This window comes from Hyperolius riggenbachi, chromosome 7 (genome assembly GCF_040937935.1).
Source record: "Hyperolius riggenbachi isolate aHypRig1 chromosome 7, aHypRig1.pri, whole genome shotgun sequence".
In the NCBI taxonomy this organism is placed as follows: domain Eukaryota; kingdom Metazoa; phylum Chordata; class Amphibia; order Anura; family Hyperoliidae; genus Hyperolius; species Hyperolius riggenbachi.
In genome coordinates, this window is record NC_090652.1 from 290,984,261 (window position 1) to 291,001,205 (window position 16,945).

Consider the following 16,945-nt stretch of genomic DNA (forward strand, 5'->3'; position numbering starts at 1 on the left):
TAAATGATGCAAGCTTTCTGGGATCTAGTCCCCTTCTTCAGGCATATTTCCAGATGTTAGCTGAAGTAAAACACTGACGCAGATAAATAGGAAATACGAAGCTGACAGATGAAGTAACTTTTTGCTAATAATAAATTATTAGCGTACTGTGAAAGTTCCCAAATTTCCTCAGATCTCACCAGTGGTTCCTTCATTCAGCTGCTTGCTGGATCGGTCTGCTCCTTCTTCTCTAGGTGTGCGTAAAGTTAATAGAGCAGCTTCTCAAATTGGAGTACGGGATACAAGTTTGGGAACAACACTACAGGAAAGACTTGACGTTTTAGAGCAGGTAGGAAATTAATGGAGGGATGGGAGGTCTCACTTACTAGGAAAGGTTTGACTTACTTAGCTTAGAAAACAGGTGATATACAATGAAGGCAAATATTTAGGCTTAGCAAATGTGCTTTTCATCCCTAGGTCTGTATAAGAGGGAATGAACTCTGTATGGAGGAAAGGAGATGTTGCCAATTGTTTAGAAAGGAGGGTCTTTACAGTAAGAGTATTTGGGATGTGGATAACTGTCCGCTTCTATAGGCGTTAACGGTTACATTCGGTATCTGCAGTGTATGTGGTATTCAAAATGATCATGCACCATACAACCCTACAGAACGATCATCGGAACTCTAGCAACGGATCAGTTGGCAATGGATGTGTGTGAACCAGCGTGAATTTGTTTTTAGGGATGTGATTTTTTTTACATGTGCAAGTCGATACTTGGAATATTAGTAGCATAAGGTTACCAATATTCTTATTCAGTTGCTGTCTTTTTTTTTTTCGATTTACCCAATGATAATCTTCTAACCTCACCCCACCCTAGCCTAGCCTCGACGCCTTATAGTCGCAATTAACTTTGACAACTATGGGATAGCAAAAAGCAAAATGAAGTGGCAGCACGGCAGCGTAGTGGTTAGCACTCTCGCCTTGCAGCGCTGGGTCCCTAGTTCAAATCCAGCCAAGGCACTTTCTGCATGGAGTTTGTACGTTCTCCCCATGTCTGAGTGGGTTTCCTCCAGGGTCTCCGGTTTCCTCTCACATCCCAAAAACATACAGATAAGTCGGCACTGCGTAATATGTTGATGCTTTATAAATACAATAAAGAAATAAGTTAATTGGCTTTCCCCTAAATTGGCCGTAACCCACGACACATACACTACACAATACATACATAGACATAGGCTATGGTGGGATTAGATTGTAAGCTCTTCTAAGGGACAGTTAAGTGTCAATATACTCCGTACATTGCTGATGAAGATGTCAGCGCTATATACCATATATTCCGGCGTATAAGACAACCCCCAACTTTTCCAGTTAAAATATACATTTTGGGATAAACTCACCCTATAAGACTACACCTCTTCACTCTTGGACATTTGTATACTGTACTGTATGTACTGGTGCTATACTGTATAAACAGGTATAGATACTGGTGCTGTACTGTATGCAGGTCCCAGTATACAACAACCAACCAATCACGGCAAATGACGTACCTTACCGGCGATTGGCTGGTTGCTGTATACAAAGCCTGCTTGGATTGGTCAGCTATCCCTGTCTCCAAGACTATCAGAGCGGTAGCGCAAACACGCCTATTTCACCCGTCTGGCCCGCCTTGTATATTATTACCTCCTTCTCTTCCTCTCAGATCTCGCACATGCGCGCCTGTGCCGCTTCACTGCAGTCCTCAGGAGAGAGATCTGAGAGGCAGAGAAGGCGGTACGGTAATAGGATACAAGGGCTGCCAGGCGGGTGCAAGAGGCGTGTTTTTCTGAGCACAGCGCCACTCTCTCTTTTTTCCATACCCCGGGCATTCTAGACGCCTGCAGCTTGCTCCACCCTTCACTTTCACCTTCCCAGTGAGGTGCCCCCCACTCACCTTGTCATCGGGACCGCGTTAAGTCACTTCTTTCCAGGAATCCTGGTGAGTGGATTTTCTTCTACCATACTTGTACAGCCCTTGCTGCTTTCATACGGTCGCCGCATACAGTGGGGATGCGCCCGCGGATGTTTTTGAGCTCCCCCCACCGTATGCGGCAACCGCAGATTCTCCAGTCCGGCTCTGAGGTTTCAGCACCCGCCCTATAAGACGACACCCAGCGAATAAGACGACCCCTGACCTTTGAGAAGATTGTCCTTAGTTAGAAAGTAGTCTTATACGCCAGAAAATACAGTAAATATTAAATCATAATAATAAGTGTTTTGTCTCACCAGATCCTATGATTAGTATAATGCTGGGAATGCACAGTTCGTTTTTGAGCCATTTAGATGGCTCGATAGAAAATTTCCGACATGTCCGACTGTTTCGCCGCTCAATTTCTCATAGAGATGAATAGAAAAAGATAAGAAAAACAAGTGGAAGATAAGAGAATCGACTGCAGAATCAAGCGGCAAAAATTAACCGTGTATTCCCAGCATAAGATCTGCTAACACGTCTGTTGATCAGCTGTATTCCGGTCTAATCAATGGTCTGTTTTCAGTGCTGATTTGAACATAGCCTGAAAGAGGAGGACTCAGCCTAATGTGGTTTACAAACAAATTCCCCCAAATCAGCCCTAGACTGTTGTGGGGACTTACGAGGCGAATTGCTTAAAAAAAGTTATGTACCTCATTGCTAAAGCAGACCTCAGGGAAGACGAACAGCACCTTCCTTTTCACTATCAGGTGCTTTATCAGCCTAATCCAGGTTTCATTGTAGCTCCCGACCCTCCACAGGGTCGCCTTAGCAGAAGCGCCGCTTTAAAAATCTACCTCCTGCGCAGCTCGCATAGCTGTGGCTGCGCAGGATTACAGCCCCGCTCGTGTCCGCCCTCACTCCGTGCGCTCTATTATACGTCATGTGGGCGGCTCCACATGACCACCCACATACCTAGCTACACTGCCAGCCAGCCGCACCCCCTCAGCAGAGAATACAAGCGTTGAGCAAGCAAGTCCTCACTCGCTCAGCGCTTGTATTCTCTGCTGAGGGGGCGCGGCTGGCTGGCACTGTGTAGTAAGTCATGTGGGTGGTCATGTGGAGCCGCCCACATGACGTATAATAGAGCGCACGGAGTGAGGGCGGACACGAGCGGGGCTGTAATCCTGCGCAGCCACAGCTATGCGAGCTGCGCAGGAGGTAGATTTTTAAAGCGGCGCTTCTGCTAAGGCGACCCTGTGGAGGGTCGGGAGCTACAATGAAACCTGGATTAGGCTGATAAAGCACCTGATAGTGAAAAGGAAGGTGCTGTTCGTCTGCCCTGAGGTCTGCTTTAGCAATGAGGTACATAACTTTTTTTAAGCAATTCGCCTCATAAGTCCTTTAAGATGAGGAGCCCCTCTGAGGAACAGTGAGTGATGTGAATATTTCAATGTACCCTACTTACAAACAGGTTTCCTTCCGGGAGATTGTTTGCAAGTTGAATTTGTTTTTAAGTCGAGTCCTGTGTTACACATAGGGGAACATGGATGAATGATTTCATTTTGGACAACGCTGTACTTGAACATATACAGTAGTATAAATTAGGTTTTTTCATTGTTTTCAATGGGTTTTTAAACTACCTATTTTTAGTTTATACAATGCTGTAACATTTAAGAACAAAAATATATCATAAAAATACAGTATTTTGTACATGAAGACAACTTTGTTTGCATCTCTGAACTGTTGTAATTCGAGTCATTTTTAAGTAAGGGGACTGTCTATACTCAGTAACAAGCTGCTTAAAAAGAGCCCGAGGGGAAAATAAACTGATGAGACAATTGTATTTATCCTCCTACTCCTAAAAAATACTTTTTTTTTTTAGATATCCGGTGGTTTTATTTTATGTTTAAACATGTACAAAGTACAGTAGATTTAATGTCTTATTGTCTCTGCTCAGTCAAGAGTCCCAGAGTTAAAATACATGAACTATTGACTTTTTTTCTCTATCTCTCCTCTGCCACAGACGTTTTATTCTGCCTGGGAAACTTTTATGGCTGTAATTTGCTTTTTTTCCCTTCTTTTTCTCCATCTTGGCTCTTGTATTGTATACCCAACCATTTAATACAAGCTTCACCGCTGCCCTGGCGGTAATTTGGTAATCAGTTTGGTTTACTATATTCCCAACAAAGTACCAACAAGACAGAAGCTGTCACTTGCATGCCTGAAAATTAACTCGTTCAGGCAGCAAAATAAAATAAGATAAACAGCCTGGATATTATTAATAGGTTTGGCACTGTACATACACATGTCTATCTCATCATGTCACATGTCGCTTCTGGAACACTTTAACATAACAGCAGAATACTGACAATACATACGTTTCCTTTACTTACAGCCTATTTGGTCTGGAGGAGGCAGTTAGGAATTATTATGAGCATTGAGTTATTGATAAACAAGCATTAGTCATGTTTTTGTCAGAAGAGCTTACATTCCATTAGCACACGATCGATAGCAGCAGATGAAAAGAAAAATTAATGAAGCATTGTAAAGGGAACGGCCAATGTACAGCGCACACAATGGCAAAGTCCCCGGGGTGCCATCGCAGTCAATAGAAAATATAATCCAGAACAAGAGGAAAAAATCTACTTATTGATCAATAATTGTACATTTAACCTCCCGAAGCCGGGGTCACAGCGCACCGCCCCCTCCCTGCTGCAGGAGGAAGCTGCTCTGATTAAACGCTCCATATAGCGGAATGTGGGGAAAAATCTATAGACTGTAAATAGTCACACAGAGAGCTGCCGCGTTACTGAGAGGAACCACAAAGAGCTGCCGCTACTTCATCTATTCCTCCTCAGCATAGTGCCAGATGGGAGTTATACTTCAGTATACTGCCAGATGGGAGTTATACCTCAGCACCATGACAATGCCAGATGGGAGTTATACCTCAGTATAGTGCCAGATGGGAGTTATACCTCAGTATAGTGCCAGATGGGACTTATACCTCTGTATAGTGCCAGACGGGAGTTATACCTCAGAATAGTGCCAGACGGGAATTATACCTCAGTATAGTGCCAGATGGGAGTTATACCTCAGCACAGTGACAATGTCAGATGGGAGTTATACATCAGTATAATACCAGATGGGAGTTATACCTCAGTATAGTGCCAGATGGGAGTTATATCTCAGCACAGTGACAATGTCAGATGGCAATTGTACCTCAGTATAGTGCCAGATGGGAGTTGTACCTCAGCACAGTGACAATGTCAGATGGGAGTTATATCTCAGTATAGTGCCAGACGGGAGTTGTACCTCAGTATAGTGCCAGATGGGAGTTATACCTCAGCACAGTGACAATGCCAGATGGGAGTTATACCTCAGTATAGTGCCAGATGGGAGTTATACCTCAGCACAGTGACAATGCCAGATGGGAGTTATACCTCAGTATAGTGCCAGACGGGAGTTATACCTCAGAATAGTGCCAGATGGGAGTTATACCTCAGCACAGTGACAATGCCAGATGGGAGTTATACCTCAGTATAGTGCCAGATGGGAGTTATACCTCAGCACAGCACAGTGACAATGTCAGATGGGAGTTATACCTCAGTATAGTGCCAGATGGGAGTTATACCTCAGTACAGTAACAGTGCCAGATGGAACTTATACCTCAGCACAGTAACAATGCCAGATGGGAGTTATACCTCAGTATAGTGCCAGATGGGGGTTATAACTCCCATCTGGCACTGTCACTGTGCTGAGGTATATCTCAATATAGTGTCAGATGGGAGTTATACCTCAGCACAGTAACAGTGCCAGATGAGAGTTGTACCTCAGTATAGTGCCAGACTGGAGTTATACCTCAGCACTGTAACAGTGCCAGATGGGAGTTGAACCTCAGTATAGTGCCAGATGGGAGTTGTACCTCAGTACAGTGACAATTCCAGATGGGAGTTATACCTCAGTATAGTGCCAGATGGGAGTTATACCTCAGCACAGTGACAATGTCAGATGGGAGTTATACCTCAGTATAGTGCCAGATGGGAGTTATACCTTTGTATAGTGCCAGACGGGAGTTATACCTCAGTATAGTGCCAGACGGGAGTTATACTTCAGTATAGTGCCAGATGGGAGTTATACCTCAGCACAGTGACAGTGCCAGATGGGAGTTGTACCTCAGTATAGTGCCAGATGGGAGTTATACCTCAGCACAGTGACAATGCCAGATGGGAGTTATACCTCAGTATAGTGCCAGATGGGAGTTATACTTCAGCACAGTGACAGTGTCAGATGGGAGTTATACCTCATCACAGTGACAATGCCATATGGGAGTTGTGCCTCAATATAGTGCCAGATGGGAGTTATACCTCAGCTCAGTGACCGTGCCAGATGGGAGTTGTACCTCAGTATAGCGCCAGATGGGAGTTATACCTCAGTACAGTAACAGTGCCAGATGGAAGTTATACCTCAGCACAGTAATAATGCCAGATGGGAGTTATACCTCAGTATAGTGCCAAATGGGAGTTATACCTCAGTATAGTGCTAGAAGAGCGTTACACCTCAGCACAGTGACAGTGCCAGATGGGACAGTGCCGCGGTCCCCCGGTTGTATGGGGGCATTGGGAAGCCTCCCCGTGGCGCTCCTGGATAATGCTTATGTGGCATGAACTAATTCCCGCAGGGCGACCGCTTTGCGGTATTTGTTTTTTGACCCTGCATAGTTTGGCGTGTGAAAGCAAATGCATATTTGCATGAGCATTGCCTCATGAATAGCCAATTGAGCCAGATTTGCAGAGCCAGACTTGCTAGGGTTAAAACTTGGTGTAGAGCACGCATACATTTTCCTCAGGTAAGCATTTTTTGTGGTTGTATGCTTTGGAGGCAGGTGGAAGATGGCTTGCTCTGGTGGTGTGAGCCCTAGAGTGAGTTGTTTGCACCTGTCCTCCCCCCCCCCCCCCCCCTTCTGGAGTGTTGTGTGTGAGCCAGCCCTGAGCTCTAAAGCTTGGGGTGACCCATGCTTCACTCCTTTCTCATGTGGTGCCCCCAAGTTAATGCGCATGTAGCAGAACGCAATGGACGTTAAAGAGACTCCGTAACAAAAATTACATCCTGTTTTTTATCATCCTACAAGTTCCAAAAGCTATTCTAATGTGTTCTGGCTTACTGCAGCACGTTCTACTATCACCATCTCTGTAATAAATCAACTTATCTCTCTCTTGTCAGACTTGTCAGCCTGTGTCTGGAAGGCTGCCAAGTTCTTCAGTGTTGTGGTTCTGTGATGCATCTCCCCCATCCAGGCCTCTCTCTGCACACTGCCTGTGTATTATTTAGATTAGAGCAGCTTTTCTCTTCTCTCTTATCTTTTACAAGCTGGATAAATCGTCCTCTGAGCTGGCTGGGCTTTCACATACAGAGGAATTACATACAGGCAGAGCTGTCTGCACTCTGCAGGAAGAAACAGCCTGACACTTCAGTGGAAGATAGCTGCAGGGGGAAAGAAACACACAAATGATCTCTTGAGATACAAAAGGAAGGGTGTATACAGCCTGCTTGTGTATGGATGTATTTTCTATGTGTGGACATACTGTACATCAATCTACTTCCTGTTTTGGTGGCCATTTTGTTTGTTTATAAACAAACTTTTTAAAACTGTTTTTAACCACTTTTAATGCGGCGAGGAGCGGCGAAATTGTGACAGAGGGTACCGCGAGATACGCTAGTGTGAGCGCTACTACGGTAACACACACGTTACCTTAGTAATGGTCGCGCTCCTGGAGTATCCCAGGTCAAGCTACTAGCGTATCTTGCGATATTAGGCGCGGAAGTAATGGTAATATTGCAGTGCGTTGTGCATACACGGAAATATTACCGCTATTTGATGAATCAACCCCAAGGAGGAAAGCTGTCGGAAACGCAAAGCAAAGGAAGTTTTGCCGAAAACGTCTTTAGATGCTCGCAGCGTGGGGGGATGGAAATCTAAAGATGTTGGCGGGATTCTAAGGGTTAAAAAGAGCCCGAGGTGGGTTTGATAAATCATATTAGGACACAGAGGCACATTCTGTATACAATAACCAAGGAGGAACGCTGGGAGGACACAGAGGCTGGTCATTGTATACAGAATGTGCGTCTGTGTCCTAATATGATTTATCAAACCCACCTCGGATTCTCTTTAAGATGATATTTCAAAAAGTCCCAGAGAAGCCAGCAGCAAAGCGCAGGGACTGGAGCGGTAGAAGGCTGGACAGCTCGGCCTGTCAGGCAGTTGCATGGAGTGCAGAGGGGTCAGCTTTCTAAACAGAGCCATTGATCGTCCTTCGGAGGGAGGGGAAGAGACGCAGGTCATCTATTACCGCAGATTAATAGGAAGGAAAGACAAACGCGTGGCGCACTGATTCCAGGGGATTTCTCCAGCTGGAGTCATTAGTGCCTGGAACAGCGCTGACATTTCCAGTATGGGAGGACGGGGGGAGAGGGCTGCGAGTAATACCGCGTGCCACCCCCCACCCCCACACACCTCCTCCCCAGCGATGGGAGGGAAACAGTATCGACTGACAACAATTACCTGTAGCTTATGTCTCTCCCTCTAGAAAAAGCCTGCCGGACTGTAAGGATAATGAATCTTTCTGCGGGATCCTGGGACATTTTTCTCCATCGTACAAGATGGATGTGAACAGCTAGAAGAGGATTAACTAATGCCAGAAGGATACAGGAGGCTTTAAGCGGGAATTACACAACATCCAGGAAATTCAACAACAAAAAAGATACACACAATTGAGAGAGCGGCCGCTGTGGAGAATTCAGTTCATAGCTCAGTTGGGGTACTCATACAACTCGCAGTGTACACAGACAAGAGCGGTGGAGACCAGAACGGGGCACAAATCATTAATCCTTATTCACACTCAACTTCCAATTATGACAGCATACCTCCTAACTTTTTGAGATAAGAAAAGGGACATTTTAAGACACACCCCTGCCACACCCCTTGTTACTGATACCAGAAAGATATCAGAAGCAAAAAACACTGTTTTATAATTCAGACCACACTGGTCCTTTTTACCATCATTAGTTCTCCTTCATCTTAACATTTAAAAATAAGAAATATATTCAATGTAATGGGGGAGATTGAAGTTCGTGGCTGCCCTAAGGCCTTTCCATACCTCCCGTGAGTTGTTGGACTAGTGACACCCAGCTTATCGAAGTAGGCCCTCTTTACGGCTCTAAGTTCTCAGTTCAGGGTGTTCCTGGCTTCTCTGTACTAATTTACTATCTGTAATATTTTACCTTAAAGAGAACCCGAAGTGGGTTTGATAAATCCTATTAGGACACAGAGGCACGTTCTGTATACAATGACCAGCCTCCGTGTCTTTCCAGCGGTCCTCCAGCCTCGTATGATTCCTCATCAGTGGCTGAGCAGCTGCAGTCATTAGAACAATTGTGCAGAGAGCAGAAAGCTTTTTCTCTCTGAACCTTTAGTTGTCAGTCTCTCAGGACAGGCAAAAAGCAACTTCACCCCCCCCCCCCCCTGCAGGGCCCCGTGCAGCTTCTAGGCCCCCCTGCAGCTGCATCCTTTGCAAGGTCTATTGTTACACCCCTGGGGTAGAGCTGGGGGCCAAGATAATATGACATTTCATGGAGCTGCTCTTAAAATTAGAAAGTCTTCTAGAAGCAGGGGATTTGGCTGTAGGGATCGGCAGCAGGGGCAAAACAATACGGGAGCAGCTCTTGCAATCGCAGAGGTGCCCAGAGCTGTGGTGGCCCACAAAATACTAACCTTCCCTTACTCGATACAGGGGACTATTCATATATGATCAAAGTTTTGCTGGGGAGCCCCATGAGTTGTAATTACGCAGCAGATCCGCGGACATCTAATAGACACCCATAAAAAGTATTACGAATCTAGGCAGCGAGTTGGGTGCCCAATATGCACAGAAGTAGCCCTTTGAATATTGTAGGGAAGGAACAGAGGAGCGGATCGGAAATTTTATAGGTGGTCGTCTACAATAGCGGTCCTTTCAACGCCAGTGGGGGGAGGTTAGTGTTAGGCACTTGGAAGGCTGGGAGCAGGGCCAGCGCTTCCATAGAGGCAAAGGGGGCAATTACCCTAGGGCCCCAGAGCCTGTATTAGGTAAGACCCCGCTGTGTGTAGCATAGAGTGCGGTGCTGCCTCCTGTGCCCTGCCTGGATTAGGTAAGACTCCGCTGTGTGTAGCATAGAGTGTGGTGCTGCCTCCTGTGTCCTGCCTGGATTAGGTAAGACTCCGCTGTGTGTAGCATAGAGTGCGGTGCTGCCTCCTGTGTCCTGCCTGGATTAGGTAAATCTCCGCTGTGTGTAGCATAGAGTGTGGTGCTGCCTCCTGTGCCCTGCCTGGATTAGGTAAGACTCTGCTGTGTGTAGCATAGAGTGCGGTGCTGCCTCCTGTGCCCTGCCTGGATTAGGTAAGACTCCGCTGTGTGTAGCATAGAGTGTGGTGCTGCCTCCTGTGTCCTGCCTGGATTAGGTAAGACTCCGCTGTGTGTAGCATAGAGTGCGGTGCTGCCTCCTGTGTCCTGCCTGGATTAGGTAAATCTCCGCTGTGTGTAGCATAGAGTGTGGTGCTGCCTCCTGTGCCCTGCCTGGATTAGGTAAGACTCTGCTGTGTGCAGCATAGAGTGCGGTGCTGCCTCCTGTGCCCTGCCTGGATTAGGTAAATCTCCGCTGTGTGTAGCATAGAGTGTGGTGCTGCCTCCTGTGTCCTGCCTGGATTAGGTAAGACTCTACTGTGTGTAGCATAGAGTGTGGTGCTGCCTCCTGTGCCCTGCCTGGATTAGGTAAGACTCCGCTGTGTGCAGCATAGAGTGCGGTGCTGCCTCCTGTGTCCTGCCTGGATTAGGCAAGTCTCCACTGTGTGTAGCATAGAGTGCGGTGCTGCCTCCTGCGTCCTGCCTGGATTAGGTAACACTCCGCTGTGTGTAGCAGAGTGTGGTGCTGCCTCCTGTGCCCTGCCTGGATTAGGTAAGACTCCGCTGTGTGCAGCATAGAGTGCGGTGCTGCCTCCTGTGCCCTGCCTGGATTAGGCAAGTCTCCACTGTGTGTAGCATAGAGTGCGGTGCTGCCTCCTGTGTCCTGCCTGGATTAGGTAACACTCCGCTGTGTGTAGCATAGAGTGCGGTGCTGCCTCCTGCGTCCTGCCTGGATTAGGTAACACTCCGCTGTGTGTAGCAGAGTGTGGTGCTGCCTCCTGCGTCCTGCCTGGATTAGGCGAGACTCCGCTGTGTGTAGCAGAGTGTGGTGCTGCCTCCTGCGTCCTGCCTGGATTAGGTAAAACCCCGCTGTGTGTACACTCTGCATTTTTAAGGGAAAGGATGAGGGGAATAATGGGAACCCCAACAATGCTTTTTGGGACATAGGATGGACATCAAATGATTTTATGTGGCTGGAAGTGTGGTGGGATGGGCCCTGGCAGTTAGCTTGGTGGCTGCAGGGGGCATTGCTAGAGCCCTCTCCCTGAAGTTACTTTTGCCTCAAAGCCCCATTGTAGTTTGACTGGCTGGAGGGGGGGGGGGGAGTTTTAGGCACTAGGGGAGGGTCCAAGTGAAAATTGGTACCAGGTAAGTGCATAGTAAAATATGGATAATGTAAATCATTTTTTTTTTTTTTTTACAAGTGGCACCCAACTCATGGTCCAATTAGACAGATGTAGACAATCGGCTTTACTGTTTGCTTTTTTTAAAAAAAAAACAACGTATTTTTATTCACTGAGCTTTGTATAGAATAAACCTAATTACTGCTGCACCGTAAAAATGAATAAGCATGAGCAGCCAGGTTGTATCTCCGTCTCTGAATAGGTCTTCATGTGAAATAAACCATAAAAAAACTGAAGGCTGATTATTTCTCTAACCAGAAAGAGGGGATAATTCCCATTATCGCAGCCAGCGGCGGGCGGGTGAAATCTGAGTAATTTCGCTGTTGACAATTTTCCGCCTGATTAGGAATCCGATGTTAACACTATGAACCGCTGCTCCGCGCTACGCGGCAGGCTGTACCTTTAATTACTGGCCTGTATATAAATCTAGCGCAGATTGATCGGTGTGCGTGCGAGGCGGCCGCAGCGAAACATGGAGCATGGGGACTGCGCGAGGGGTGTCACTTCTAATGGAAATCACAGACTGCTCTCTCTGGCGAGGGTCTTGCGGAAAGACGCCTGTAATCACCGGTCGTGGAGTGAGAAATTAGCCGCGGAAGAGTCACGGAGGGGCTTCTTCTGTAATCAGCAAGGAGATGCCGCTACGGCGGCCCTGGGAAAGCTTTGTGTGCTGCTCTGACCGCCGCGCACAGCGCAAACCTCTACACGTGTTTAATATTCATGACCGTGGCTCTTAGAAATAATAGAGCTCTGAGAAGTGTCTGTTATCCTGAGCGATGAGGAATCTCCGTGGCAGGACCACGGCGCTGCCTTGTCATAGAAATATTTCTGCCGGAATCACACAGAGCGCCAGGCATCTGCTGCAAGCCCGTCTGTGGTGTTAGGAATCCTAGAGCAGCTTTTTCTCACTTGGGTGGGAGGTAATAAGCTGTGCCTGGAAATATATCTCGAGGCGGTAAATTGATGCACACATCGCGCGAGGCAGTTAGCGCTCTCGTCCCTGAGAACTATCGACATGGTCTTCTTGTATGGTCTTCCCATGATCAAGGTCGTGGTGACAAACCGATGAGTTTATCGTGTAGGTCTCAGGTGTGAAACACAAGGCCCCGTGGCCCTACTTGCCATTTTATGGGGCCCTCCAAAACTTCAATTGTGCATCACTGTAAGCAGTAAAATAACGACATAACACTGCCTTCCCATCCAGAGGAGCACAGCGGTGACAGTGTATCTGGTGGAAACATTGCCAGTTTGAGCAGTGGCACAACAACAACACATGGCACAACCCCACCCCCTTCCCCACCCTGCTAAATTACCATGAATTACCTTTGGGATCAGAATCTCCCCCGGTGGAGACCTTGGGCAAGACACCCTGAAACTGCTACTGCCTATAGAGTGCACCCTAGTGGCTGCAGCACATATAATTATAAAATAGCTTGTGTTACGAGGCTATATGTGCTCTCATTTTAAAGGGACACTTAAGTAAAAAAAAAAAATGAGTTTTACTCACCTGGGGCTTCCAACAGCCCCCTGCAGCTGTTCGATGCCCTCGCTGTCTCCCTCCGATCCTCCTGGCCCCGCCGGCAGCCACTTCCTGTTTCGGTGACAGGAGCTGACAGGCTGGGGACGCGAGTGATTCTTCGAGTTCCTAGCCACAATAGCGCCATCTATGCTGCTATAGCATATATCATATACCATATAGCAGCATAGAGGGATCTAACGTGTCTGGGAACGCGTAGAATCACTCGCGTCCCCAGCCTGTCAGCTCCTGTCACCGAAACAGGAAGTGGCTGCCGGCAGGGCCAGGAGGATTGGAGGGAGACGGCGAGGGCACCGGACAGCTGCAGGGGGCTATTGGAAGCAATAGGTGAGTAAAACTCATTTTTTTGTTTGACTTAAAGGGATACTGTAGGGGGGGGGGGTCGGGGGAAAATGAGTTGAACTTACCCGGGGCTTCTAACGGTCCCCCGCAGACATCCTGTGCCCGCGCAGCCACTCACCAATGCTCCGGCCCCGCCTCTGGTTCACTTCTGGAATTTCAGACTTTAAAGTCTGAAAACCACTGCGCCTGCATTGCCATGTCCTCAATCCCGCTGATGTCACCAAGAGCATACGGCACAGACACAGACCATACTGGGCCTGCGCAGTATGCTCCTGGTGACATCAGTGGGATCGAGGACACGGCAACGCAGGCGCAGTGGTTTTCAGACTTTAAAGTCTGAAATTCCAGAAATGAACTGGAGGCGGGGCTGGAGCATCGGTGAGTGGCTGCGCGGGCACAAGATGTCTGCGGGGGACCATTAGAAGCCCCGGGTAAGTTTAACTCATTTTCCCCCGACCCCCTACAGTATCCCTTTAACCACTTTACCCCCGCGCGTACGGATTTCTCCGCCCCTTTTTCCATCCTTTCACCCCCAGGGACGGAGAAATCCGTACTCTGCGCACTCCCGCCGCTGTCCGCGCTCCTGCTCGTAAACACGCCGCCCGCCGCTAGTAAACACGCCGCCACCCGCTCGCCCAGAGTTCAACGAACGGGAAAATCCATTCCCGTTCGTTGATCTAAGCCGTTCGCAATGATCTGCTGCCGCTCGGCTGAGCAGCGCGATCATTGTGAAAAAATAACAAAGTCCCAGCCGCTTGCAGGTCGCATGAAACAAATTGGTAATGTTGCCATCTTGTGGCCAAATAGTAAAACTACACCCTAACCATTTTTTACACACAAATAAACTTGTTTTACACAAAAAATTAACTCCTTACCTCCCACACTCCCCAATTTTTTTTTTTTGTAATTAAAAAAAAATAAAAAATTTACAATTTAAAAAAAAATACATAAATAGTTACCTTAGGGACTGAACTTTTTAAATATTTATGTCAGGAGGGTATAACACTGTTACTTTATAAACTATGGGCTTGTAATTAGGGATGGACGCAAAACTGAAAAAAATGCACCTTTATTTCCAACTAAAATATTGGCGGCAAACATTGTGATAGGGACATAATTTAAACGGTTTTATAACCGGGATAAATAGGCATATACATTTAATGGGTTTTAATTACAGTAGCATGCATTATTTAAAAACTATAAAGGCCGAAAACTGAAAAATAATAATTTTTTTCCCACATTTTTTCCTATTTTCCCATTAAAACACATTTAGAATAAAATTATTCTTGCCATAATGTCCCACCTAAAGAAAGCCTAATTGGTGGCGAAAAAAACAAGATATAGTTCATTTCATTGCGATAAGTAATGATAAAATTATAGACGAATGAATGGAAGGAGCGCTGAAAGGTGAAAATTGCTCTGGTGGTCAGGGGGTAAAACCCCTCAGTTGGGAAGTGGTTAAGTGTCCCTTTAATGAACGTGACATTTTGCTTCCCTGAATGCTGTAGGTCATTAGAGGAGAAGTGTACTTATAACATCAATGCATTACATCAGAAATTGCTTTCTGATCAGTAATAATACAGCTTTAATGTATTGCTAATTGTGCTCACCTGAAGGGATATGAGAACACTCTGGCGGCCTAATATTGACAAATAGGGATGTTAGTTCCGAAACCGGAAAAAAAGGGCGCAGGAGCCCTAACAGAAAAACGGCGCCGACATAGGTGCCTATTATAAAAGCTGCGATTTGCGACAAAGGATGGAGATTTGGGCGCATGGCGGTGCCCAAAATTTACATTTTTTATTGCAAATTGCAGCTTTGATAATGGCCGCGATATGCAGTAAACAAGGTAAATTTCGGTGAAGCAGAGAGGAGATTAAAGTTTTGATGGGGTGGGGGGGGGGGGGAGGTAAGTTTAGGCGCCCCCAGGATGGGAGAGGGATAAGTCTTAGAGTTAGGCACCTCCAGGAGGGGGAGTCAGGGTTAGGCACCACCGTGAAGGTCTTAGGTTTAGGCACCACCGGGAGGGGGGGGGGGGGGGTCTTAGGGTTAGGTACCACCAGGAGGTCTTAGGGCTCCTTTCCATATACAGTAGAATCTCGTTATAGTAAACCTCTGGATATAGTAAACTCAGTCCTCAGGTCCCAGCAAATGCGTCCGTATAAATATACAATGTATGACCAATTCTGATATAGTAAACTTCTGATATAGTAAACTATTTTTCCTGGTCCCTTGGAGTTTACTATAAAGGGTTTCTACGGTAGCGCACTTTCATGCGGGCTTATGGAAACGCAATTGCAGGGACAGCAGCAGACAGTGCATAGACTGCACTGTCTGCCGTTTCCATCCATGTGCTGCGATTCGGTGCTGAATCGCCACGCATGGTTTGCTGCATTTCGGGGCGCTTTAGCCCGCAATCCCATTCAGTAATGAATGCTATCGCAAGCCCCACCGGGAGTGATGCACTGGCTCTGCGCTTAGAAACAAGCCCTTAGGGTTAGGCACCGCGGGGGCAGGGGGGCTTGGGTAGGGTGTGGGCACCACCTGGGAGTGTCGTAGAGTTAGGCACCACCGGGGGGTTAGGGTAAGGTGTCATGGGGAAGGGTTCTGTGTGAGAGTAGGGTTAGGTTTAGCTATAGTAAAATATCGATAAACATTACCTATATTTTTCTATCCAGCAGAAGAATATTGCTAATTGTAGAGATATTCTACTAGCGGCAATCCCCTGCGCCCTTTATTCATGTACGTTGCTAGTTCGCCGCAATGAGCTTCTGTCCGAAAATGTCCAGCATGACCCCTGGCCTGAAGTCAGCTGGCCAATGGGGATGGATTTTTCAACAACAGAAGCAATTGCTTGGCAAGAAATGCAATGGATCGGCAACATTGTATAACGGTACCCAGGTATCAGGACTGTTCACTCCGGTTTACGATCCATCAATCTCCACCATAAGCTTTCCATTAACAGTAACTTTTTTTCATCAGATGCGATCTCTTGACGCAATTTTATTGACTGAATTGTACAGAAAACTGTGCAGTGTGTGATGAAAATCGACGAAAAATGATTATACGGTTGATTGGGTCAAAAAATGTAATCGATACAAATGTTGGATTTTTTTTTGATGGAATTGGAAGAGAGAAAATGCCCTAATCGACTCGTTTATGGAAACAATCGATAATGACCACCCGATTACTTTCGGTTGCAAAAATTGCGTCAAAAGATCGCATTGGATGAAAAAAATTGTACCATTAATTAATTCATTACCATCACTACTTCACGCTATACTGTATTGCTATATAAGCTAGTGAGAGAGATGTGTACCCAGGTCTACGACAGGCGTACATGTTTTTAGTATAAATCATATAGTATTTATGAAAGGAATTTTTCCCGTTTGAACACGAAAAGTATATGTGTACTTTTTGTTGATATTTGTACTCTGTGCATGCATTTAAGTGTATTGATTGTTGTTTTAGGCACTGTGATTGGCCTGATGAAGCGGGCTGAGACCGAAACAAGAATTTA

At 46.5% G+C, this 16,945-nt stretch overlaps 1 protein-coding gene across 1 annotated transcript in view; it reads right to left on the reverse strand.

Annotated features, from left to right (window-relative positions):
• RAB3GAP1 (RAB3 GTPase activating protein catalytic subunit 1) overlaps positions 1-16,945 on the reverse strand; it is a 210,495-nt gene that overhangs the window by 42,612 nt on the left and 150,938 nt on the right. The gene's annotated exons all lie outside the window — the stretch shown is intronic.